Below are 27,756 nucleotides of genomic sequence, written 5' to 3' on the forward strand. Positions count from 1 at the left end.
TGGATAACTGATTGTTAGGATAGAAATTTTTCTTATACCAGGGCCCCTGGGTAGCTCAGTCAGTCAAGCCTCCAACCCTTGATTTCAACTCAGGTCACGACCTCAGGGCCATGGGATCAGCCCCCTGTGCCAGGCTCCACACTCAGCACAGAGTCTGCTTGTCCCTCTCCCTCTGCTCCTCCCCACGCTGGCACTCTCTCTCTTTTTCTCTCTCTCTCTCTCTTTCTCTAAAATAAATAAATTTTAAAAATCTTTAAAAAATAAATTTTTCTTATATTGAATCAATTTAAAAATTTTGGCATTAATTATTCTCTCTAGAATAAAACAGAGTGCATATATTCAACTGCCTCATTTCTCTTTTTTCCTTTTTAAACTTCTATATTTGATATGCTACTCAGACACACTCATACTCCCATGCGTCTTTCTCTCTCTCTCTCTCAGCAAACAGAAACACAAACTCCATTCATTTGTAAAATAAAGTTATTTTCTTATCATAAGCATGGTAACCAGGTATATCAGCCATGGTCTGAGAAATACATGGTGACCAGGAGCTCACACCTCTCAGGAATGAGGGTCTATTTCACTTACCAATTGAAATATTCTTTCTATATTAACACAAAAAATAACCCAGTGCTATATGTTCCATTTGCCATGATTCTAGGACAGAAAAGCTATACAATTTCTTTTTTATTATTTTATTTTACCGTGGTAAGCACACTTAACATAAGATCTACCCTCTTAATTCTTTTAAGTGTATTGTTATCATCTATAGGTACAATGTTTTACAGCAGACCTCTAAAACTTCTTCATCTTGTTTAATTGAAACTTTATAACCTGGATTTATAACTCCTCAAACCACCCCCCCCCATGCAACCCCTGGCAATCACTATCCACTTTTCAATTATATGAATTTGACTATTTTCAGGTACCTTATGTAAGTGGAATAATGCAATATTTTTCTTTCTGTGACTGGCTTATTTCACTTAGCATAATGTCACAAGATTCATCCATGTTGCACATTGCAGAATTTCCTTCCTTTTTAAGGTTGAAAAGTATTCCATTGTATGTATATACCACATTTTCTTCATCCATTCACGTGTCAATTCTTAAATTTGTGAAGACCTCTTTTATGACCTAATATGTTTTATGACCTAATATCTCGGAGAAAGATCCATAAATGCTTGAGAAGGATGTGTATTCTGCTGCTATAGGGTGGAATGTTCTGTATAAGTGTATTAGGTCCAATTGGCCTATAGTATTATTCAAGTCCTCCACTTTTTTATTAATCTTTTGTCTAGATGCTCTATCCATTATTGAAGTGGAGTATTCAAGCATCCTACTATCATTGTATTGTTGTCTATTTCTTCTTTCAGTTCTGTCAATGTTTGCTTTATAAATTTAGGTGCTCCGATGTTAGGTTCATATATTATAAATAATTATAAATTATATTATTATATATTGTATATTATAATTATATTATTATAAATATTATAAATTATCAATTATAAATAATTGTTATATCTTCCTGTTGAATTGGCCCTTTTGTCATTATGTAATGACCTTCCTTACCTCTTTTGACTAGATTTTGACCTAAAGTCTCTTTTGTCTGATGTAAGTATAGACACTCCTACTCTCTTTTGATTACTATTTGCATGGCTTATCATTTTCCATCCTTTCACTTTCAGCCTATGTACGTCCTTAAATCTAAAGTGAGTTTCTTACAGACAGGATATAGTTGGGATTTTTTAATCCATTCAGTCAATCCAAGACACTCCATGTCTTTTGATTTGGGAGTATTATCATCTGAATGTGTCCCCTCCCCCAGATTCATATGACAAAATCCTAATTCCCAAAGGTGATGGTATAGACCTTTGAGAAGTGCATAAAGCATAAGAGTAGAGCCTTCATGAATGGGATTAGTGCCTCATAAAAGAGGTTCCAAAGAGATCTTCAGCCCCTTGCTGTGTGAGGACACAGCAAGAAAATGCTGACTATGAGTCAGAACGAAAACTTCACAAGAATGTGACCATGCTGGCATTTTGATCTCAGACTTCCCAGCCTCCAAAACTGTGAGAAATAAATTTCTGTTAAATTAAAATGGATACTCATTCTGAGATATTTTGTTATAGCTGCCCAAACAGACTAAGACAGGGTGTTTAATCCATTTACATTTAAAGTAATTACTGATAGGGAAGGATTTACTATTGTCATTTTTTAAGGTATTTTCTGTTAGTTTTGTAGTTCTTTTGTCTGTCTTTTCCTCTCTTGCTGTCTTCTTTTGTGTTTTGTTGATATATATATATATATCATATATGTGTGATATATATTTTATATGTATATGTTTATTTATGTATTTTTGTCTTGGTATGCTTTGATTCCTTTCTATTTTTCTTTTGTGTAATTTTATATGTATATATACATAAAGATATATATTAAATATATATATAAAGATATATATTAAATATATATGTAGTTTGTTTTGGCTACCTTGGAGCTTACGTAAAATATCTTATCCTTATAAGAGTCTATTTTAAGCTGGTAACAACTTAAATTCAATCACATACAAAAATCCTACACTATAACTTCTCCCCCTCCATGCATTTTATGTTATTGTTGTCACAATTTGCATCTGTTCATATTGTGTATCTTTTAACATGTTTTTATTTAGTTATTTTTAATACTTTTTCTTTTTAAACCTTTAAACTAGAATTAAAAGTGATTGATCAACCAGAATACAGTAGTACAGTATTCTGTATTTGTCTATATATTTACTTTTACCAATGAATTTCATACTTTCTTATGCCAGCATATTGCTATTTAGCATCCTTTTATTTCAACTTGAAAAACTCTTTAGTATTTCTTATAAGATAAGCCTAGTGGTGATGAACTCCCTCGTGTGTGTGTGTGTGTGTGTGTCATGTTGTATATTTTTTGGTCTCAGAAAATCTTTTTCTCTCCTGCATTTTCAGAGGATAATTTTGCCAGATATATTATTCTTAGTTGGCAGGTTTTTCCCTTTAGCACTTTGACTATATCTTCCCACTCCCTTCTGCCTTGCAAGGTTTCTGCTGAAAAATCCCCTTACGGGGGTCCCCTCGTATGTGACAAGTTTCTTTTCTCTTGCTGTTTTCAGATTCCCTCCTTGTCTTTGGCTTTTGACAGTTTGATTATAATGTGTCTCAGAATACAGGCAGTCCTCAACTTATGATGGTTCAACTTATAATTTTTTGACTTTACAATGATGCAAAGGCAATACATTCAGTAGAAACTGCACTTTGAATTTTGAATTTTAATCTTTTCTCAGGCTAGTGATATGTAGTATGATACTTTCTCACGATGCGGGGCAGCAATGGCAAATCAGAGTTCCCGGTCAGCCACACAATCACGAGAATATATTTACAACCATTCTTTTTTCATTTTCAGTATATATTCAACAAATTACATAAATTTCAATAAATTAAAGTGAGATATTCAATACTTGTTACACTTTGTGTTAGATAATTTTGCCCAACTGTAGGTCAATGTAAGTGTTCTGAACATGTTTAAGGTAGGCCATGCTAAACTATGATATTCAATAGGTTAAGTGTATTAAATGTATGTTGAACTTATAATGTGTTTATTAAAGCATAACTCCATCATAAGTTGAGGAAGATCTGTAGATTTTTTTGAGGTTCATCTTACTTGGGTTTTTGTTGGGCTTCTTGAATCTAAATCTAAATGTCCATTTCCTTCCCCAGATTTGGAAAGTTTTCAGCCATTATTTCCTCAAATAAACTTTCAGGTCCTTTCTTTTCCTCTTCTTCTTTTGGGATTCCAATAATGTGCGTATTGGTCGTCTTGTTCAATTAGTTCCCTAAATCTTTCTTTACTTTTTTTTTATTCTTTTTGCTTCTCTGGCTGAATTATTTCCAATGACCTGTCTTCAAGTTTGCTGATCTTTTCTTCCACTTGATCTAGTCTATTATTGAACCCCGCTAGTGAATTTTTCAATTCAATTGTGTTCTTCACCTTCATGATTTCTGTTTTGGTACTTTTTTTACTTTCTATCTCTTTGTTGCAATTCCCTTTGTTCATGTATTGTTCTCTTGACCTCAGTGAGCATATTTATGACAATTATTCTGAACTCTCTCTCAGATCAATCATATAATTCCATTTCATTAGGGTTGGTTTCTGAAGATTTATCTTGTTTCTTTGTTTAGAACAACTTTGCCTGATTCATTTTTCTTGACGCTCTGTTGGTGTCTGCACATTACACAAAGCACCTGTCCCAGTCTTCATGGATGGGCATCATACGGAAGAACAGCTTCATCTATCAGCCCAGCCAGAGAGTCTGGGGGCCTCTCTTAACTCTTTTCCTCCTCAGGAAGAAACAGGCAGCTGTGGTCTTTGTCCTCTTGCTCTGTGCTGAGTTGGGGAAGCAGAAGGAGGTGTAACTTTGGTGACTACCAGTCCAAACGATTATTTCCATTCCTTCTCATTGGCTAGACTATGCTGGACCCATGAAAGCTTCAAGACTGGGAAAATAGATGCCAGTTCTTGGGGAATCCCCAGAGAGGTTGGGATGCTAGATGCATGGATCAACTCTTTTCCTATCCAGGGGGAAGCTGAGAGCTGGGATTTTTTTCAATCTGCTTATCCTGTGCTAAGCTGGGGAGAGGATCTATGGCTTCTACACACCTAACCCACCATCTCCAACCTCTGCCAGCAGCTAGACTGTGCCAGACCCATCAGACCTCCAAGATTGGCAAGACTGACAGATGTTAATTATTTGGTCAGCCCTAGGAAAGTTGGGGCACTGGACACATGGATCAACTTTTTCCCTCCCCAAAGTATAGCTGAGAGCTGACATTTTCCCAGATCCTAATCATTCTATGCTGAGCAGGGAGAAGGATCTATTGCATTTACCAGTCCAAGCTGCCATCTCCATTTTCCCCCAGGTGACTAAGCTGTGCTAAACCTGTCAGAGTTGCAAGACTAGTAAGATAGAAGCCAGTTTTCTGGATAGCCCCCTCAGAAAAGTTGGGATGCTTGATACACAAACCAAGACCTTCCTTCCCCAGATTGAAGCTGGGAGCTAAAGAGTGTCTTCCAGATCATATGGCTGTGCTAGGGACAGGGACTCCAGTGTGAGGGGGTCCCAAGTTTCTCTATCAGCTTCAGTGAGTCTGGTTTTGTGTTTGCTCTGGGCACAGCAGCCTTTCTATTAGTTTCTGGGTTACTCACAAAGGGAATTTGTAAATTGTTGCTGAATTGGTGTTTTGGGGGAGAAGGCATGTCCAAGGCTTCCCACTTCACCATCTTGCTTATGTCACACACCCCCAAAGCAACTTTTTCTGAATATATTCTAGTTGATCAGTATCTGTCTTATAGGACCCAGTATGAAGCAGAAAACATTGTCTAATGGCTTCAGAGTACAACTGTGACTGCTCATGACCCAACCCTTGTTGCACTTTTTGAGAGTCCAAGCCTACATTTATTTCTCTCATGGTTGCTTTTCATGGCTTATTAAAGCCTTCAGGTATTTTTGACACAAATTGCTAACAAATCATATCTTCCCCCATCCTGTCCTTCTGAGTAATTTTATAATCTAAATGCAAAGTATATTTTATTGTTTTTTTAATTGTCATCTTGTTGAATTCAATAGTTGAGATAATTTTGTCATTTATTTTATTAGTTCTTTTTGGAGGTCTGACTCACCTGAAAATTTGATGAGAAAGTCATCTATGCCTTTGAATAAAATATCTTTACCAACAAAGATTAGCAACAGATTCATCAGAAGGAAAGAGCCAAAAAAGGTGAGGGAAGGCAGCCCCAGGAAAGAAGGGTTGGCATTAAAATTCACTACGGGATGCCTGGGTGGCTCAGTTGGTTGAGTGTTTGCCTTCGGCTCAGGTCATGATCTCAGGGTCCTGGGATCGAGTCCCACATCGGGCTCCTTGCTCGGCGGGAGGCCTGCTTCTCCCTTTGCCTGCCGCTCCCCCTGCCTGTACTTTCTCTCTCTCTCTCTCTCTGACAAATAAATAAAATCTTTAAAAAAACAATAAAAAAAATTTCACTTCAAAGCTAATTCTATCACCTGCTGCAGCACAGCATCCTCATTAATGTAGCCTGTTATATTGGAGATTCCAATGCAGATTTAGGAAGCCAATAAATTCCTCACATGTGCTGTCCGAGGTTAGTCACTTGACCCCGTTTACTTTATTTCCTTATCATTCAAAATGCCTAGGCATAATGATTGGCTAACATATAATCCAATATAAACCCACTAATTGGGCCAAAAGGATGGAAGACAAAGAAAGGTCTTTAAAAGTTTACAGTGAGTCAGATGAAGTCTCCCAGATGAAGTGTTATTTAGAGGACTTCCCAGGCCAGGTCTTACTCACTCCTCCCCACCCCAGAGATTTGAGTCCATGTTGGGCAGGTACTAACATGTGCTTTGGCATAGAAAGACCTGAGCCCAGGTCAGTCTGAGCTAGAACTTTGACAAAGAAGGAAAATATTGTCTTAAGCATCCACACTTCTCCTTTCCAGTGTCTCTTTTTCTATCAACTCCCTCCCCACTACTGACCCAAACAAGTTGGCCTTTGTCTTCCCAAGGAGATGTCTGCATTTTAAAAACAGAATTTGGAGAGGACTGTGTTGACACACACACAAAAAAACTAAGTCTAAAATAGTAACCTTAAAGGCAGCAAGACAAGTTCCTGAACAAGATGTTTTGCTGCATGGCTCCCAGAGTACATCTCAAATTGTATTACAAAGTAGCAACCTAGTCTATGGACAAGTAAAGAGGCTCTTCTTTGTCAGCTGAACAGCTAGGCCCGTTTCTCAAGCTGTCCATCAAGAGAAAGGAAAAAAGAGGCCCAGACTAACCTGGTCTCTGAGGAATTCTTTACATGAGGGGGAACCTGAAGCTTATCTGGATCCCTGGGAATTACTCATTTCTAGAGCCCCTACATTTTCCCAGTATATGTAAGACAGGATTGATCTGAAAGAGAAGCATGTTAAGCCTAATATCTAGAATGTCAGCTGTGAGTGCAGACCTAACTAGAAATGGTATTTGCATGTGCACGCCCGCATGTATGCCATGGAAAAAAGAAGAGAAGCAATCTCAGGACTGGTAACTCTCCTCTCTCCCAGCTCAGTGCAAACATAATTCAAGATCCTCTCCATATAAGCTCTGCCCTTACTTCTGTCCAAGGAGCCGTGGATATATGGTATTAATTTTCCATATTTTAAATGCTTTGGTACACATACATCATTTTCACTGGTATTAACAGCATCTATAGGTTGTAGGCAAAGCGGTTATCATTATCCATAATCAAGAGATGTGAAAACTAAAACATTACTGGGTTAAAGTCATAAGTAATTTAAAAGCCAAACCAGCACTGATACCAATTTTCGATATCTTAATGGCCCCTATTCACTACAGGTGAGAAGCTTAAGGAGTCTTTTTGCAAAAGCGAAACTAGGGATGGACAACATTTGCAAACGACCAGACTTTCAACAGCATGAAAAGAGAAGATCCAACCCGAATGCAGGAAGAAATGTTGAGACTGAAAAGCGTCTTTGCAGTCAAGTTTCTGATAAGACTTCCTTGGAAATCACAAAGTCACATGTTTGAAATCTGTCTAAACAACAATTTTCAGTAATAAAAATTCAGTCTCCTGTCTTGGAACAAACTAGATCCCTTGGACAAAATCAAATAATTCAATTCTAGTTTTGCAAGAGGGAAAAATAGACCTGTACTTCAAACATATTTACAGCTTGGGGGATTTTTTCCCCTTTGCACTCAATGACCTGAAAGATGAAAAGAAGGCTCTGAGCCAAACCAAAATATGTCCATGGTTTTCCACAAGCTGCACTGGGTTTCTAAATGTTGCAGTTAAAAAGCTTCAAAGTCGTAACTCAGCTCTGTGCCTGCCTGGTGTACTGCATACCTTACAATTTTAAACAATGACATGATTTATTACCTTCATATTAAAAACAAATAGATATGACTTCAGAAGCTAAATAAGATCTTGACAGGATCAGCTAAGTATTTAGATATTCAAGCTCTAGAATTAGCCCTGTGTATACTTCAAAGTTTTTTCAGTATCCATATTTGTAAGCCACCAGTTTTCCAAGATCTTTCATGAGACACTACCCTACAATACAGCTAGTTTATCTAACAGGTAACTATGCTAATCCTGGTACACATAAATCTGCGCTTTCAAAGAGAATTAGCAAAATGCCTTCTTTCTGTCTTCAACTACCAAATGAAATGCAAAATAATTCAAGAGATGGGTGGATGCACTAAAATGAAACCTTGTGGTTGTTCCCTATTTGGTCATGATGCTGCTTCTATAATTCATCATTGGCTGATGTTTTACTGAGCATGTGACTTTTTGGGAAGGGTGGATTGGAAATCTTACTCCTTCATGAGAGGGCAAGAAATGTAAGTCACCTTTACCCTTACCCTAAGCTGAATTGGAGCTTATTTTCAGTATCACTCTCCATGTCTTTTTGTGCCCCAGTCACTAGAGCAAAAGAGGGTCAAAACTAGAAAAGCAAGGGTGCCTGGGTGGCTCAGTCATTAAGCGTCTGCCTTCGGCTCAGGTCATGATCCCAGGGTCCTGGGATCGAGCCCCGCATTGGGCTCCCTGCTCAGCGGGGAGTCCGCTTCTCCCTCTCCCACTCCCTCTGCTTGTGTTCCCTCTCTCGCTGTGTCTCTCTCTGTCAAATAAGTAAATAAATAAATCTTAAAAAAAAAAAAAAAGGCTAGAAAAGATCCCTTCCTTTGTTTGACCTCTCTTCATGTCATAATCTTATGTAACCCAGCTCTCCTTAGAAAGCTCAGATGTACATGTCCCTTAAATCAGAATGGCTGTCTCTATTTTATGGCTCATTTTATGGCTCTATTTTATAACCTAAAAACAGGCCCTGGATATCAGGGGCATTATGTCTAAAAGAGAATAAATATGAAAAGGAAAGGGACTTAAAACTAAGCTATATGATCAATGGTTGACATAATGAGTGCTCTTTGGTTTGAAGCAGAGAAGGTGTATATGACATCCAGGTACAAATATGCAGAGGTACAGCACGTGGGAAAAGAAAAAGACTTACATGTTATCCTAAGGGTGGGACTATGAACAAAGGGTAAAAAGGACAGGGAGAAAAAATTTATTTCAATGAATGCAAAATCTAAGAGACAAGTTCGAATTAGAAAAGGGCTGCCGCAGTAAGCTTCTCATCACAGATAGTGTTTAAACATGGGAATAACACCACTTGACAGGGACAACGAAAAAGGGATTCCTGGAGTAGATTGTTGATTAGACCAAATGAAACTTCTAACCTTAATACTCCAATTAAAAAAAAAAAAATTGGGGTGGGGGCAGGGGCACAGGCAGAGCGAGAGAGAATCTCAAGCAGACTCCCCACTGAGTCTGGAGCCTGACTCGGGGCTTGATCTCATGACCCTAAGATCATGACCTGAGCCAAAATCAAGAGTCAGACACTTAAATGACTGAGCCACCCAGCTGCCCCTTAATACTCTGATTTTTATCATGCTCAAAGAGGAGAGATCGGGGCGCCTGGGTGGCTCAGTCGGTTAAGGGGCTGCCTTCGGCTCAGGTCATGATCCCAGGGTCCTGGGATTGAGCCCCGCATCGGGCTCCCTGCTCAGCAGAGAGCCTGCTTCTCCCTTTCCCTCTGCCTGCCGCTCTGCCTACTTGTGCTCTCTAACTCTCTGTCAAATAAATAAATTAAAAAAAAAAAAAGAGTAAAAAAAAGAGGAGAGATCTATGAAGCCAATGCTTATATCCATAAAACCAGCTGTTAGCACCCATTCTGTTCAGAATAGGAAGAGAATTATACAGTATAAGATAAAAAAAAAAAAAAAAACACCAAGAAAGTGAGGTACTCCAGGTCAGACAGAATGAGCATATGAAAGGAGGCCTGGGTGGCTCAGCTGGTTAAGCGACTGCCTTCGGCTCACATCATGATCCCGGGGTCCTGGGATCGAGTCCCACATCGGGCTCCCTGCCCTGTGGGGAGCCTGCTTCTCCCTCTGCCTGTGCCCCTCCCCCTGCTTGTGCTCTCTCTCTCTGTCAAATAAATAAATAAAATCTTAAAAAAAATTTTAAAAAAAGAATGAGCATATGAGAATGGGCAAAAAAGGAGATAATTACAACTGAGCTATTAGAATGGTAACAGAATAAAATTAACTAACTATTTGACATTTTAGGCCCACATCTGGACTCATCATTCATATGCACAAATAACATATATTTGAAGCGAGCATATTTGGAGCTTGAACTTTACTTTTTGGATAACTGATTTAATTCTTTAGGTCTCATTGTAATCACAGCTCTGGGTTGTGAAATAAATGTGGTCAAATGTGGGTAACATTCAAGAGTCTGACAAGGAAGGAAAGAAAGAATTTCTATTACTCTCTAAACATCTTGTGCCTCATAATCTTAAATGTAATTAAACTAATATAAACATTTATTACACATTTTATTTTGCTATGGTCCATGTGATATAGTAGAAATGTATCTGGGTTTAATCTAATCTTAAGAAGTAGATGATTCAGAGAAAGACAAATATGATTTCACTCATGTGGAATTTAAGAAACAAAACAGATGAACATAGGAGAAGGGAAGGAAAAATAAAATAAGATAAAAACAGAGAGGGAGGAAAACCATAAAAGACTCTTAAGTATAGGGAATAAATTGAGGGTTGATGGAGGGGAAGTGGGTGGGGGATGGGGTAACTGGGTGATGAGCATTAAGGAGGACACTAGGTGTAATGAGCACTGGGGTGTTATAAGCAACTGATGAATCACTAAACTCTACCCTCAAACTAATAATGCACTGTATGTTAACTAACTTGAATTTAAATGAAAGAAAAAAGGCAGTAGACAATAGATGAGGGTCTTATGCCTAATCCTAACACATGCTAGTTATATGTTACTTAACAGAAACATTTGGCCTATTTGACCCAGTTTCCTCACTGTGGAAAATAAGGCTAATAATATCTTTCTACCTATCTTATCACTTATTATTACAACTAAATCAGATAATGAAAATTTTTAAACTTTTAAGTGTATATTTGGTATATGAAGGGGGAAAACATGCATAAAAAAGAATTTTTGACCCAGGTTAGATATTTTTATCCACACTATTATATACTTCTAGACACAGGACTTGTAAAAATATATACTAGGCAACCACTTTTTAGCAGACCATAACTCACTTTATTTTTTTAAAAAATTTCTAACACCAGTCTTTAAAACAGGAGTTTCCTATATGTTATAAACAGAAAAATGTGAAAATATACTAATTTATGTATCTCTGTCTTTTCTTTTTTTTTTTTAAAGATTTTATTTATTTATTTGAGAGAGAGAATGAGATAGAGAGAGAGAGCATGAGACGGGGGAAGGTCAGAGGGAGAAGCAGACTCCCTGCCGAACAGGGAGCCCGATGCGGGACTCGATCCTGGGACTCCAGGATCATGACCTGAGCCGAAGGCAGTCGCTTAACCAACTGAGCCACCCAGGTGCCCCTCTGTGTTTTCTGATAACTCAATACTTCTAACCTAAATCTGATAATGGAAGACCCTTCATCATACAAAGGACCAAGTCAAGGGGGCGCCTGGGTGGCTCAGGTGGTTAGGCGTCTGCCTTTGGCTCAGGTCACGATCTCTGGGTCCTGGGATCAAGCCCCACATCAAGTCTGCATCAAGTCTGCATCAAACCCCCGCATTGGGCTCCTGGCTCAACAGGGAGTCTGCTTCTCCTTCTCCCTCTGAGATCTGTCTCTCTCTCTCTCTCAAATGAATAAATAAAATCTTTATTAAAAAAAAAAAGGACCAACTCAAGGTAAAATCCTAAAGTAGGTTTTTCTTCACTGTCTCTCCTTTCCCTTTTGTTTGCCCTTTCTTCCACTACCACACCTTACTTCTAGGTAAAGGGTAGCCTTTGCCAGCCTTTTTAACCCATAATCCAAGCCAAAATCTCTCCTTGAGAAATAATCTGCCATCACGTGTACCTTGCTACATGAAAATCAATGCATCCTCTTTTTCATAGATAATTACCTTTTCAGATTTATCCCTAGCTATAGCCTGCAAGCCTAGCCCCTATTTAATTAAAGGAAGATCGGGCACAAGTGAGCAAGGAGAGCTCATGGGCTTAGTTGCCTGCCCCTTCTGCCCCAGCTGGCTCTGGGACCTCCCAATTCAAATCACTGAGAGAATTATAGGAAATTGTTCTTCTAGGCCAGTAAGTGAACAACACTAATCCTGAACTTTTGGTGTGAGTAGCTGTTTTCCTGGTCATTAGTCACAAATGTCAATGTTTATGCACCTACAGTCAAAAACCAGAGGCACCAGCTTGACCAAAACTTTCCTTCTGAATATTACAGGACAGTTCTGCTTTTGTACACATCTTACATGAATGTAGAACTGTGTGGTTATATTAAGTTGGCCAGAAAATTGTGTTTTCCTTGACAGCAATTAGGGTTTTACCCAAAGATCTTCCAGCCTGAAACAACAGTTAAAGACATATTTTTAAAATTAAGGGAAAAAATACTACTATTAATTAAGCAATGAAATGGGATGCCAGGCCCAGAAAACCTATGTTATATCTCAGTTAAAATATTCTCACTACTCTCTCTGTTTGAATAACATGGTATCTATTAATTAACATTTTTACAATTAAATATACATTGAAATTACAAAGCATCTCTTTGCACTATGTACATATATTTTCTTTTAGCGGAGGGGGTTGGGGGGATGGGTTAGCCTGGTGATGGGTATTAAAGAGGGCACGTACTGCATGGAACACTGGGTGTTATATGCAAACAATGAATCATGGAACACTACATCAAAACTAATGATGTAATGTATGGTGATTAACATAACATAATAAAAGAAAAGAAAAGAAAAGAATAATAATCTTTATAACATTCATAATTGCTTTTTAAAAGGAAGAGTGTCAGGGCCTCTGGGTGGCTCTGTTGGTTGAACATCTGACTCTTGGTTTCAGCTCCAGTCATGGTCTCAGGGTACTGGGATCGACCCAGCATTGGGCTCTGGGCTCAGCGCAGAGTCTGCTTGTCCTTCTCCCTCCCCTTCTGCCCCTCCCCCTGCATTCTCTTTCTCTCTCAAATAATAAATAAATAAATAAAATCCTTAAAAAACAGAATAAATAAAATACATAAATAAATAAATAAGAAAGAGTGAGAAGGGTGCCTGGCCAGCTCAGCCAGTAGAGCACGTGACCCTTGATATTAGGGTCATGAGTTCAAGCCCCACATTGGGCATGGAGCCTACTTAAAAAAAAGAAAAAGAAAAAAGAAAAAACAACAGTGAACATAATAAAATGTTGAGCAGTTGCAACTTAAAGGAATTATATAATTTAAAATTTATAAGAACCCTTATGGCCCCTTATCTGATACTTAAATCCCTCTTCCCTCCACCCCTCTCCCCAAGGTCTTTGCTAAGCAATCAACCAACTGAATACAAACGAAAACATGGTTATATGTGAAAAGTGAGGTTCATTTGTCAGGAAACTATTGTGCAGATAGATGATTTTGACTGGTTTGACCTGATGACTAACCTACAGTGTTAAGAAAAATAAAAATATCAATTTAGGTCTAGGCAAATTCCTTCTAAACCATAATAATCATAGTAATAAAAACTATAGTAGTAATCGTCATTCCTTGAGCATTCCCTATATAACACTGTCCTAAACACTTCACAAACTTTGTTCATTCAGTCCTAATAATGACCATATGAGGTGGATAGTATTATCTCCATTTGCCAAAAGTGTAAACTGAGACCCAGAGAAGGTAAATAATTTGCTCAGTGTCATCAGACTAGAAAAAGCAGAATCAGGAGTGAAGCCTACATCCGCCTGTTTCTTAAGCACTGTGTCCTTTGATCCTGCGGGAACTTGAAAGAGATAATGCCAGTGAGAACTTAGACATCAAGACTCTAAGTCTGGCCAAGAGGTGTTAAAACTGTGGCTATAATTCATCAAGACTGGATTAGAGAATCACAAACCATGCACATCACGGTCTGTGAACTGCCAAACTCTGTCAAGTTCAGAGAAATAAGCTGAGTCAGAAAGGAGATACCAGGTACTATAGTTTCATAAGGATAAGAATCAAACATAGAAAAAACAGGCTTGTACCACCACTCCAGGAAAGCAAGATTCTGAGTACAAGGGGTCAAAAACACAAGTCAGAAGAGTGAGGACAAAAGAACCAAACAGGTCCCCACCACCCCACCCCAACAATGGATCTAGAGAACAAGAGGTAACAGAAACTAAGGAAGAAGACTGAACATTACTTTAGTTACTTTAAACCTCAGTTCAATCAGGAAACTTGGAATAATGATAATATAATTACCAAAAAGGGCATTTGGGAGAATTAAATGAAATTAAACGTATCTGGAAATACGGAGAGTATTGAATAAATGTTAGTGGTGGTCTTATTGTTTTAGAGGGTTGCCTTCAGCATTCTAATGTAATGGTACAGTTTAGTGCAAACACTCATTGACTAGGAGTCAGGAGACCTGGTTTAAATCTTTTGTTTGCTTTACTCTAAATTAGTGATGTTGGGCGAACATCTCAATATGATCATCTGTAAAAAAGGGACTATAATACCACCTCATAAAATTGTTGAAAGAATTAAGACAATTAAGCCCTATGGGGCAGGGGAAAGGGTTCCCTGTCCTCTTGCTACAGCCTCAAACTTAGGAAGGACTCTTGGCCTGGCCTCTGGGATGGGACTATCTCAACACTCCCCCTGTGTCCTCTAATCTCCCCCTCTGCCCCCTATCATGGCAGTCAAACTCTGCCTTAATCTATGAAGGGTCTGGCATGGACAGTTTCCTGCCCCTTCCCAATGGTAGTAGACCTCTGCTTTCCGTGATTTTAGGTGCCTGAGCCAGATGGGTTTCCCTGCCTGTCCCTCAAATGTAGATGGCTTTTGCTTTAAATGAGAGAAGTTGTGAACCTGTTTTCATTACCAAGGAGAAGGAATCTCTCTGATCCTGTCCTGTCCCCATTCTTCCTTGTGACTACCCAGTGGAGGCACAGAAAAGACCTTGAGATTTAGTGCCTATTCTCTTTGAGTCTGGGGCTCCAGCAGATTCTAAATTGTTTTGTTATCCCACACTTGACCTTTAAGGATTTGTTAAAATTTGGCTGTTTACTTTTTACCCACTTTGATGGCAGCTGCCTCTTTCTCCTCTATTTTGACAAAGATGAGGCAACTTATGGGCCCCATCTCTCTTCGGAAGGTCTGTTACCCTTTGAATTTCAGTTGACCTGCTTGTCACATGACCTTGGCTCTTTCATGGATTCCAGGAAATTTATTATTTTGTAGATTATCTGGCTTTCTTTCTCATTTTTAGGGTGGGAGTATTATTCTCTTAAGGTTTCTACACCCTAAGTGGAATGACTCAGAGAGGGCTGGCCAACGCAAATGTCTGAAGAGTCCATAATAGCATATGTTATTAAACTAGTCTAAGAGTAAAAGGTGGGAATTATGGCTAAATGGAGAATACAAACCAACCCAACTCCAGTTTTGAAAAATGTTTTAATATTATGCATGCTAAACCAAAATATCTTTTTATTTCACCTGATAAAATGTGGTTCCTGGCTAAGATGTTAGTAGAATTAGATGTGTCCAAACCTGGTTAAGCAACTGGTTGATGCATAACTAAAAAGAACTTTGAAATGCATAATTTCAACCTAAGAGGAAACACCTCTTAGCATGCCCAGGAATCTCTACTCAGTCCTGTGTTATTTTTAATATTTTAAGTAATGTTTTGATGAAGATATAAAAAGAATAGTATTCTAATTTTTGCATGAAATTAAACAAAGAGTTCTTGCTACAACGCTTCATATCAGAATCAGGATTCATGAAGTCACTGACAGGTTAAAATAAAGTGGTTAAGTATGCATAAATGTAAGGTCCTAAAAGTGAGCTTGTTAAATCTACTTCAGATTTACAGGCGCATAGCACTGGTGATATCTTACTTAACAGTAGAAGTTGATGTGCAAATGACTTATAATTTCTAATAGGCGTGAATTCAGTGATTCAAGAAAATGACGTAATCGCCCCGCTAGCTGCTTCGCATTAGGTTGCAACCGTGAAGGCAAGTGTTCGGAACAAAAGAAGCCTTAGTCCCATGGATTAGAGACCTGTGTGGGTGTCCCATTGCCACGTTTCATATGGGTCATTGAGTTAGTGGAATTGAACGAGGAAGATGGCCAGGATGGTAGAGATTCTGAGGAACAGTTGAGCTGGAATGTTGAATCTGGAAAAAGAAAACTTGAGAAAGCATAATAAGATCTTCAAATTTAGAAAAGAATGGGGGAGGAGGGGTTTGGTCACCACATCAGAGATTATTCAAAAGGATAGAGGAAACTGATGTAATAATATGTGTTATTTAATATGTTATTACATTTGGGGTAAGGTAGACGGAAACATTTTCTCTTCTGGTCAGTAGGGGGAATAAAAGCTAATAATTAGAGAAATGTGATTTGTTTGTACCATTCATTATTAGTTAATGTAAGAAGATTTGTAACCTGTCTCAGAGCAAGGGGAGAGCAAGAAGAGTCCTGTTAGCATAAAACCAAGATAATGCATTTTATTTATTTATTTTTTTTTTAAGATTTTATTTATTTATTTTGAGAGAGAGAATGAGAGAGAGCACATGAGAGTGGGGAGGGTCAGAGGGAGAAGCAGGCTCCCCGCCGAGCAGGGAGCCCGACGCGGGAGTCGATCCCGGGACTCCGGGATCATGACCTGAGCCGAAGGCAGACGCTTAACGACTGAGCCACCCAGGCGCCCCAAGATAATGCATTTTATAGAATAAGACCAATATTATATTTATGACTCAAACATTAATTTGTCGAGAAGATGACAGTTTTTCAAAGAAAACTAATCTTTAAATTACCAAAATGTATTTGACTTCAGATTGTCATAGAACCTAGGAAAAAAATGGCTATCGCATGGATAATTTGCTATCCTCACCACCATCCGGGAAAAGATAGCTCACTCTGCCCGCCTCTCGAGGGACATCAATGAACAGTGAACCCAGAATCCAGGTCATGCCTGGATGGAGGAGGAAGGCCATCAATTTTTACTAGAAAACAGAAGCCACACATTTTTCAAGACACAGTCAGGACTAAAGGTACTAGAAGTTAATTCTATTTCTAGGGAGTGGTTTGTGAACCCAGAGAAGCAGGAGATAGGACAAAAGCCCTATCTTTGGTGGAGTAATGGGTTAAAAGATCACTCCAGAAGCAGACTTCTGAACCACAAGAAGCATTCACTCACTATGAGGATCAAGAGGACAGTGAGGTTTATCCTCCCGGAATGATACTTCTCTGCTCTCAGCGGTAGAGACACATCACGTAAGAAATACAAGGAAGGGACCGACCACACAAGATGCAGATGTAAACCTGGTAAAAAAAATTTAAAAAAAAGACTTCCAGTCCCTTGGACCTTTAATGAACAAAATGGAAATGTGTGAAGAAAATATTTTTGGATGTAAAACTATTATACCAAAACAGAAGTGACCTTAATTTCCCAGGAGTGTAGGAACCAACATAAGTGTGGAACTGAATTTACAACTACTAATACATGGAACACAGAGTTGCTGCTATTGGTTGGAAATCTTGGTCAATACTTAGTAAGCTCCACATACATGAGAAACAACCAGGATGTAGATCAAAACATGTGCCAAAATGGGGAAAGGACAGAAAATGAAGGAACCTAGGTCAAGAGAAAACTCTGTATCATGAAGAATACTTGTGTCCAAGGCACCTGGGTGGCTCAGTCGGTTAAGCATCTGTGTTTGGCTCAGGTCATGATCCCAGGGTCCTGGGATGGAGCCCCACATCGGGCTCCCTGCTCTGCGAGGAGCCTGCTTCTCCCTCTCCCCACCCCCCGCTTGTGCTCTCTTTCTCTCTCAAATAAATTTAAAAAATCTTAAAAAAAGAATACTCGCCTCCAAAATATTATATTATCACATATAAATATGTATACACACACACACGCACATGCACACGTACACTTTTTTAAACCCTCAAATAGAGGGGCGCCTGGGTGGCTCAGTCGGTTAAGCGTCTGCCTTCTGCTCAGGTCATAATCTCAGGGTCCTGGGATCGAGTCCCACATCTGCTCAGCGGGGAGCCTGCTTCTCCCCTGGCTGCCACTCTCCCTGCTTCTCTTTGCTCTCTGGCTCTCTCTGTGTCAAATAAATAAATAAAATCTTAAAAAAAATTAAAAAATAAAAATAAATAAAACCCTCAAATAGAAATGCCAGCAATCTCACTAGAATGACATTGCAGCGCTGCTCATGTCATCATGCTGCTCTTTTCCTTGCTTGTTCTCCCCTTTCTGCCAGCCTTTTTTCCACAGACGGTCCCACTCCTTCCACCTCTGAAAATCTCAGTCCTGCTTATTTCAGGACTGCCATATATCCAGCCTCATATGAGCACCTCAGAGGGACTCAGGGCCTGGGTCCTGGTGTTGGATGCAGGTCCTCTCATTTGCTACTCTCCCATCCAGGAACTTGCTCTCAGGATTTATCTGGGATTACAGTCTCTCCCTAGAAATATAATTAACTTCCAGTACCCTCAATCCTGACGATGTCTTCAAAATATTATAGCTTCCATTCTCTACTAAAAATTGATAGTTTGGGGACTATACCTCAGTTCTAATCCCCATGTTCTAGCTAAATAATCTGACTAGTATTTTATATACATATATCCCTTTCGAAAGATGGAGGTTTTTGCCTGAATTTTCTCCTAAGTGTTAAGCCCTTGTTACCTACGAGTGACCTTCAAAATTGCATAAATCTAAGTTCCTTGAGAGCGAGGACCATATCTGGTTGGTTTTTGCTGAATCCCCAGGGCCTCAGACAGAGTTCAGTAAATATGTTATAAACAAATGCATGAATGGTGGCCATGGGTACTCCCACTCTGTTGCACCCAAGTTTTGAGATGGTCCCAGAGTTATGATGGATCTTCGGCTGCCCATTGTGCACCCAGAGCTATGGACAGACCTGACTGTAGTCCTTGAACCTATGTCTTGCCTGGGAGCCAGGCTTAGAGCCTCTTGTAGGAGTTCTGTCCTGTCTGTCCAGCCCCCAGCCCTTTCTGCCTCCTCCTTCAGCTCTAAGTTTCCTTGTCTTCTGGTCTTCCTCCATTCACTGCTTCATCCTCAAAGACAATATTGCCCCAGTCAGAGTATACATATGTACCAGCAAAGAAAAAAGTAAGATTACAATGACTTAATAAAATGTTGTCTTGATAATTTTTAAGTTATCTTTTTCTTTCTTTTCTTTCTTTCCTTCTCTTTCTGCTTTCCTTCAGTCACTTTCTTTTTCTTTCATTTCTTTCTTGATTCCTTCTTCATGTCTTTCCTTATTTACTTTCTTTGTATTTATTCATTTTGTATTCTCCCATGTTTCTTGAGAGACATGAACTTGAACAAATGACTAGAAGATTGTTGGAAATGTCAACTCTTCCATTTCACATTTCTAATGCAAATGTCAACTTCCTGGGGTGGTGGAGACAGTCCAGTTACTGAAGGTTTGGAAACATTCATTCATTCAACACTTACTGAGAGCCAACTGTTGTGTGGGGGCTATAAAGGCAAACACTCCCATACGTCTCCTTACTCTAAATACTCAGCTACAATACCACTTCACTTCTGACACTAGATGTGTGGGCTTTTCACACATTGAGCAATTCTGCAACTCCAGCTGGGTGTCCTGCAATTAATTCAATCTACCTGAGTCTTACAATCTACTTGGAGATAACATCAGATTCCGTGGATGAAGGGTTCTAAAGTGGGGGAAGGCAGCTTCTAGACTGCCTTCCCCCACTTTAGATGCCAGTATAGACTCCACTCATAAATGGAATCTTAAAAAAGAAGAATAAATAAAAAGCAGAATCAGAACTATAAATATTTCTATACTAGAAGCAGCTTCTAGACTGCCTTCCCCCACTTTAGATTCCATCACAAGTCCAGGTTATTATCTGTGCTTCTAATCAACTTGCTATAAGTTAGAGGTTCCCACATCCACCTCCTTGGGTTCAATTAATGTGCTAGAGCAGCTCACAGAATTCAGAAAAACACTTCCTTACATTCCACCAGTTTTTTTTAAAAGATAGAGATAAGCAGCCAGATGGAGAGGTTCATAAAGCAAGATCCAGAAGGGTCCTAAGTGCAGGAGCTTCAGTCCCCATGGAAGTGGGGTGCACCACCATCCTGGCATGTTGACATGTGCACCAACCTGGAAGCTCTCCAAACTCCACCCTAGTGGATTTTTTTTGGAGGCTTCATCACATAGGCATGCTTGAGTAAATCATTGGCCTTTGGTGATTGATTCAACTTTCAGCCTCCTCCTCTCCCTGGAGGTAGTGGGACTGAAAGTTCCAACCCTCTAACATTTGTTGCTCCCCCTGGCAACCATCTTTAGGGCTTATTTTTTAATGGAATATAAATAATTTTATTTAAAAATGATATATTTTAAAATTATTATCTTTAATTTTTATGGTTACAAATAGATTGGGATTCTAGTATAAGTTATGGGCCATCTCTTTTAGAAAATGCAATAACATACAACATCATTTTATACAGTGGCTGTGAGTCTATGTTTAAGAATCCTTGACATATTAATTTCCCCAAATGCCGATTGCATAAAAGAGATACTTGGACCTAGAAGTCTTTTTTTTTTTTTCAACTTCATTGTATTTATTAATTGTATTTTTTATTTGAGTATAGTTAACACATAATGTTACATTAGTTTCAGATGTACAACTTAGTGATTTGACAAGTTTATACATTATACTACATTGACCACAAGTGTAGCTATTATCTGTCCCATTATACCACTATTACAGTATCATTAACTGTATTCCTTATGCTCTGCATTTTATTCCTGTGACTTACTCATTCCATACTGGATGCCTGTATCGCCTTCTCTCCTTTCACCCATTTTGCTCACCATCCCCATCCCTTTCCCTCTGGCAGCCATCAGTTTGTTCTCTGTATTTATAGTTCTGATTCTGCTTTTTATTTATTCTTCTTTTTTAAGATTCCATTTATGAGTGGAGTCATGTGATATTTGTCTTTCTCAGTCTGATTTATTTCACTTAGCATAAAACCCTCTAGGTCCAGCCATGTTGTCACAAATGGCACAGTTTCATCCTTTTTATGGCTGTGTAATATTCCATTATATATTTTATATATAATATATATAAGAATATATAATATATATTTACAATATATATTACACATACATATATAATATTTTCCTTGTCCATTATCTACTGATGGACACTTAGGTCTCTTCCATGTCTTGGCTTTTGGAAACAACGCTGCAATAAACAGAGGGGTGCATACATCTTTTCCATTTAGCATTTTCATTTTCCCTGGGTATATACCCGGTAATGGAATTACTGGGTCATACAGAATTTCTGTTTTTAATTTTTTGAGGAACCTCCATACTGTTTTCCACAGTAGCTGTAACAATTTACATTCTGACCAACAGTGCACAAGGGTTCCTTTTTCTCCACATCCTCGCCAACCTTGCTTCTTATCTTCTTCATTTTAGCCAGTCTAACAGGTATCAGGTGATATCTCATTGTGGTTTTGATTTTCATTTCCCAGATAATCAGTGATGTTGAGCATTTTTTCATGTGTGTGTTGGACATCTGGATGTCTTCTTTGGAAAAATGTCTATTCAGGTCCTCTGGCCATTTTTATTCAGATTATTTGGTGGTTTTTTGGTGTTGAGCTGTGTAAGTTCTTTATATATTTTGGATATCAACCCCTTATCAGATATGTCATTTTCAAATATCTTCTCTCATTCAGTAGGTTATCCTTCTGTTTTGTTGATGGTTTCCTTTGCTATGCAAAAACTTTTTATTTTGGGGCGCCTGGGTGGCTCAGCCGGTTAAACGTCTGCCTTCAGCTCAGGTCATGACCCCAGGGTCCTGGGATCGAGCCCTGCATCGGGCTCCTTGCTCAGCGGGAAGCCTGCTTCTCCCTCTCCTTCTACTGCTTCCCCCTGCTTGTGCTTTCTCACTCTCTCTGTCAAATAAATAAAATCTTTAAAAAAAAAAAAAAAACTTTTTATTTTGATGTAGTCCCAATTGTTTATTTTTGCTTTTGTTTCCCTTGCCTTGGGAGATATATCTAGAAAAAGCTGCTATGGCTGATGTCAGAGGAATTGTTACCTGTATTTTCTTCTAGGATTTCTATGGTTTCAGGTATCACATTTAGGTCTTTAATCCATTTTGAGTTTATTTTTGTGTATGGTATTAGAAAGTAGTTTAGTTTCATTCTTTCTCATGTAGCTGTCCAGTTTTCCCAGCACCATTTATTGAAAAGACTGTCTTTTCCTCATTGTATATTCTTGCTGCTTTTGTCATAGATTAATTGGCCATACAAATGTGAGTTCATTTCTGGGATGTCTATTCTGTTCTATTGATCTGTGTGTCTGTTTTTGTGCCAGGACCATATTGTTTTCATTACTACAGCTTTGTAGTATATCTTGAAATCTGTATTTGTGGTATCTCCAACTTTGTTCTTTCTCAGGATTTCTTTGGCTATTTGGGGTCTTCTACGATTCCATACAAATTTGGTATTATTAGTTCTAGTTTTGTAAAGAATGCTGTTGATATTTTGATAGGGATTGGATTGAATCTGTAGATTGCTGTAAGTAATATGGACATTTTGACATTAATTCTTCCAATTCATGAGCATGGAATATCTTTCTATTTATTTGTATCATCTTCAATTTCTTTCAATATTTTATGGCTTTCAGAGTACAGGTCTTTCACGTCCTTGGTTAAGTTTATTTCTGAGTATTTTGTTCTTTCTGGTGCAATTGTAAATGGGATTGCTTTTTCAATTTCTCTTTCTGCAACTTTATTGTTAGTGTATAGAAACACTACAGATTTCTGGGTACTAATTTTGTATCCTGCTACTTCACTAAATTTGTTTATTATTTCTACTAGTTTTTTGGTGGAATCTTTAGAATTTTCTTTATTTCATGTTATCTGCAAATAGTGACAGTTTAACTTCTACTTTATCAATATGGATGCCTCTTATTTCTTCTTTTTCTTGTCTGATTGCTGTGGCTAGGACTTCTAGTACTATGTTGAATAAAAGTGATGAGTGTGGACATCCTTGTTTTGTTTCTGACCTTAGAGAGAAAACTCTCAATTTTTCACCATTGAGAATGATGTTGGCTGTGGTTTTTCATATATGGCCTTTATTTTGTTGATGTATGTTCCTTCTAACCCTATTTTATTGAGAGTTTTTATCATGAACAGATGTTGAATCATGCCAAATGTTTTTTCTGCATCTATTGAGATGATCATATTTTATTCTTTATTTTGCTCATGTGGTGTATGATGGTGATTGATTTGCAAATATTGAGTCATCCTTGCATCCCAGGAATAAATCTCACCTACTCATGATGAATGATCTTTTTAATATATTCTGTGCAGTTTGCCAATATTTTGTTGAGGATTTTTGCATCTATGTTCATCAGGGATATTGGCCTCTGGTTTTCTTTTCTTGTGGTGTCTTTGGTTTTGGTATCAGGATAATGCTAGACTCATAGAATGAATTTGGAGACTTTCCTTCCTCTTCTATTTTTTGGAATAGTTTGAAAAGAATAGGTATTAACTCTTATTTAAATGTCTGGTAGAATTCACTTGTGAATCCATCTGATCCTGAACTTTTATTTTTTGGTAGTTTTTTTATTACCTATTCGATTTTGTTACTTGTAATCCATCTGTTCAGATTTTCTATATCTTTTTGATTTAGTTTTGAAAGATTATAGGAGCATCTGGGTGGCTCAGTCAGTTAAGCATATGCCTTCAGCTCAGGTCATGGTCTCGGTCCTGGGATAGAGCCCCACTTTGGGCTTGCTGCTCAGTGGGGAACCTGCTTCTCCTTCTCCCCAACACCCAATCATGCTCTCTCTCTCCCCCTCTCTCTCTCTCTCAAATAAATAAAATTTAAAAAAAAAGAAAGATTGTATGTTTCATGCTCACTTCGGCAGCACGTATACTAAAATTGGAATGATACCGAGAAGATTAGCATGATCCCTGCACAGGAATAACATGCAAATCCACAAACGATTGTATGTTTCTAAGAATTTACCCATTTCTTCTAGGTTGTCCAGTTTGTTGGCATATAATTTTTTGATGGTATTCTCTTATAGTCCTTTATATTTCTGGGGTATCTTTTGTTACTTCTCCTCTTTCATTTCTGATTATATTTATTTGGTCCTTTCTTCTTTTTTTCTTGATAAATCTAGTTAAGGGTTTGTCAATTTTTGTTTATCTTTTCAAAGAACCAGCTCTGGCTTTTATTGATTTTTTTTTTCTATTTTTTAAAATCTCTACATCATTTCTTTTTGCCCTGATCTTTATTATTTCCTTTCTTCTACTCACCCTGGGTTTTGTTTGTTCTTCTTTTTTTAGTTCCCTTCAGTGTAAGGTTAGGTTTTTCTTGTTTCTTGAGGTAGGCCTGTATTGCTGTATACTTCCCTCTTAGATCTGCTTTCACTGTGTCCCAGAGATTTTGGACTTTTTTTTTTTTCATTTTCATTTGTTTCCATGTATTTTTTGCTTTCTTCTTTCATTGCTTCATTGACCCATTGGTTGTTTAGTATCATGTTGTTTAGTGTCCATGTGTTTGTGTTTTTTCCCAGTTTTTACTTGTGATTTATTTCTTGTTTCATACTGTTGTAGTTGAAAAAAGATGTATGGTGTGATTTCAGTCTTCTTAAAGTTTTGAAGCTTGTTTTATGGTCTAATATGTGATCTGTCCTGGAGAATGTTCCATCTGTACTTGAAAAGAATGTGTCTTCTGTTGTTTTTGGATGGAGTGTTCTGTATATTTCTGTTATGCCCATCTGCTCCTATGTGTCATTCAAAGACATTGTTTCCTTTTTGATTTTCTATCTGGATGATCTATCGATGTAAGTGGAGTGTTAATGTTCCCTACTATTACTGCATTACCATCAGTTTCTCTCTTTTGTCTATTAACATTTGCTTCATGTATTTGGGTGCAAAGGTATTTGCAATCATTTTATCCTTTTATTGGATTGAACCCTGTATCATTATGTCATGCCCTTCTTTGTCTCTTATTATAGTCTTTATTTTTAAGTCTTTTTTGTCTGATATAAGTATTGCTATGTCGGCTTTTTTCTGCTTCCATTTGCAGGGTGAATGTTTTTCTATACCTTCACTTTCAGTCTGTATACATCTTTGGGTCTGAGATCAGTCTCTTTTGGCAGCATATAGATAGGTCATGTTTTTTTTTATCCATTCCACCACTCCATGTCTTTTTTTTTTTTTAAGATTTTTTATTTATTGGGGCTCCTGGGTGGCTCAGTTGGTTAAGCGACTGCCTTTGGCTCAGGTCATGATCCTGGAGAACTGGGATCGAGTCCCGCATCGGGCTTCCTGCTCGGCAGGGAGTCTGCTTCTCCCTCTGACCCTCCCCCCTCTCATGCTCTCTCTCTCTATCTCATTCTCTCTCTCAAATAAATAAATAAAATCTTTAAAAAAAAAAAGATTTTTTATTTATTTATTTGACAGAGAGAGAAATAGTGAGAGAGGGAATACAAGCAGGAGGAATGGGAGAGGGAGAAGTAGGCTTCCCGCTGATCAGGGAGCCCGATGCAGGGCTCAATCCCAGGACCCTGGGATCATGACCTGAGCAGAAGGCAGATGTTTAACAACTGAGCCACCCAGGTGCTCCCAACTCCATGTCTTTTGATTGGAGCATTTAGGCCATTTACATTCAAATTAATTATTGATAAGTATGTACTTATTGCCATTTTTAAAATGTGTCTTCTGGTTGTTTTTATAGTTCTTCTTTGTTCCTTTTTCCTCCCTTCCTCTCTTTCTTTGTGGTCAACGAGTATCTATAGCATTTTGTTTGGCTTTCTTTCTCATTATTTTTTGTGTATTTGTCATAGGTTTTGGGGTTGTGGTTACCATCATGTTCATATATAACATCTTAAGTAATAACAGTCCATATTGATTTGATGGTCATTAAGTACAAACACGTTCTAAAATAAAAAAACAAAAACAAAAACAAAACAACAAAAAACTGAAAAAAGAAAACAATCTTTTTCCTCTTTTAACTCCTTTCTCCACATTTTATGTATATGTTCTCATATTTTACATCTTTTTATTCATATTTTTCTTATGTCTAATTATGGCCATTTCTTTTCCATTTAAAGAGGTCCCTTTAACATTTCTTGTAAGTCTGGCTTAGTGGTGATAAACTCTGAACGATAACCTTGCTGGATAGAGTATTCGTGGTTGTAGGTTTTTTCCTTTCAGCACTTTGAATATATCATGCCACTCCTTCTGGCTTACAAAATTTTGCTGAAAAATCAGCCTTATAGTTTTTCCCTAAAATTCCCTAGGCAATTTTTTATTTCTCTCTTGCTGCTTTTATGATTTTCTTTTTATCTTTAACCATTGACATTTTAATTATTACTTGCCATGGTTTGAACCTCCTTGGGTTCATCTTGTTCAGAGCTCTCTGTTATTCTTGGACTTGAAAATCTATTTCCCTCCCTAGGCTAGGGAAGTTTCCAGTTATTATTTCTTCAAATAAGTTTTCCACAACTTTCTCTCTCTCTTCTGGGACTCTTATAGTGTGAATGTTTGTTCACTTAATGTTGTCCAAAAGATGTCTAGCCTCATTTTTTTAAATTCTTTCCTCTTTTTGCCATTCAGCTTGTGTGTTTTCCATACCCTGTCTTCCAGATTATTGATCCATTCTTCTGCATCCTCTAACCTACTATTGATTCCCTTTAGTGTGTTTTTTTATTTCAGTTATTATATTCTTCAACTTTGATTTTTTTTTTTTAATATTTTCTATCTCTTCATTGAAGGTCTCACTGAGTTCTTCCACTTTTTTCTCCAGCCCAGTGAGTGAGTATCTTTATGATCATTACTTTAAATTCTTTACTAGGCATATTATTTATCTCTGTTCCATTTAGTTATTTTTCTGAGGTTTTTCATATTCTTTCTTTTGGAGCATGTTCCTCCATCTCCCCATTTTGCTTGACTCTCTGTGTTTGTTTCTAACAGATTAGGTGAAAAGGCTACTTCTCCTAAAGTTGAAGGAGTGGTCTTGTGTATGCTGTCCCCTGTGCAGACTGTGTGTGCTTGATGACTTTTCCTGGCTGGCTGGACCTATGGCTGTATTTGCTAATTACTCTTTTAAACCATGGTTTTTTTTATAGAAAGAATAAAGAAAAATAATAATGATGATGATGATAAAAGAAAAAAATTAAAGAAAAGGACATAAAGAAGAAAAAGAGAACAAGAATGAAAATTTTTTTAAATTTAAAAGGCCATAAAATCACAGCCTGTTTTTTGTGCACAGGCGGCTGAGGTGAGCTTGTGGACCCTGGTCTTGCTGAGGTCGCAAGTGCTCTGGGAGTTGGACCTTGCTTTGGTCTAGGCTTTTCAGGTGGATGAGGAGAGAACCTTCCCACAGTTCCTCAGCCCTTTTAAACCTCAGCTTTCTTTCTGTGCCTCAGTAAAACTGGGGCTGGTGTGGACTTAAGGACCCTGGGCTTGCTGAGGTTACAAGCTCTCTGTGATGACTGGACCCACCAGTTATGGTGTCTGGACCCGCCCGTTAGTTCCTCGGGACCCTCCAATTATGGAGTCTGAAGCTGCCTTTTATGGCAACCAAA

At 38.1% G+C, this 27,756-nt stretch overlaps 1 non-coding gene across 1 annotated transcript; it reads left to right on the top strand.

Annotated features, from left to right (window-relative positions):
- Nucleotides 1–24,068: 24,068 nt before the first annotated feature.
- Nucleotides 24,069–24,175, top strand: LOC123324973. The gene has a single exon (XR_006540148.1). It is a non-coding gene; the product is annotated as a U6 spliceosomal RNA (small nuclear RNA).
- Nucleotides 24,176–27,756: the final 3,581 nt, after the last annotated feature.

This window comes from Neomonachus schauinslandi, chromosome 5, assembly GCF_002201575.2.
Source record: "Neomonachus schauinslandi chromosome 5, ASM220157v2, whole genome shotgun sequence".
Classification (NCBI taxonomy): domain Eukaryota; kingdom Metazoa; phylum Chordata; class Mammalia; order Carnivora; family Phocidae; genus Neomonachus; species Neomonachus schauinslandi.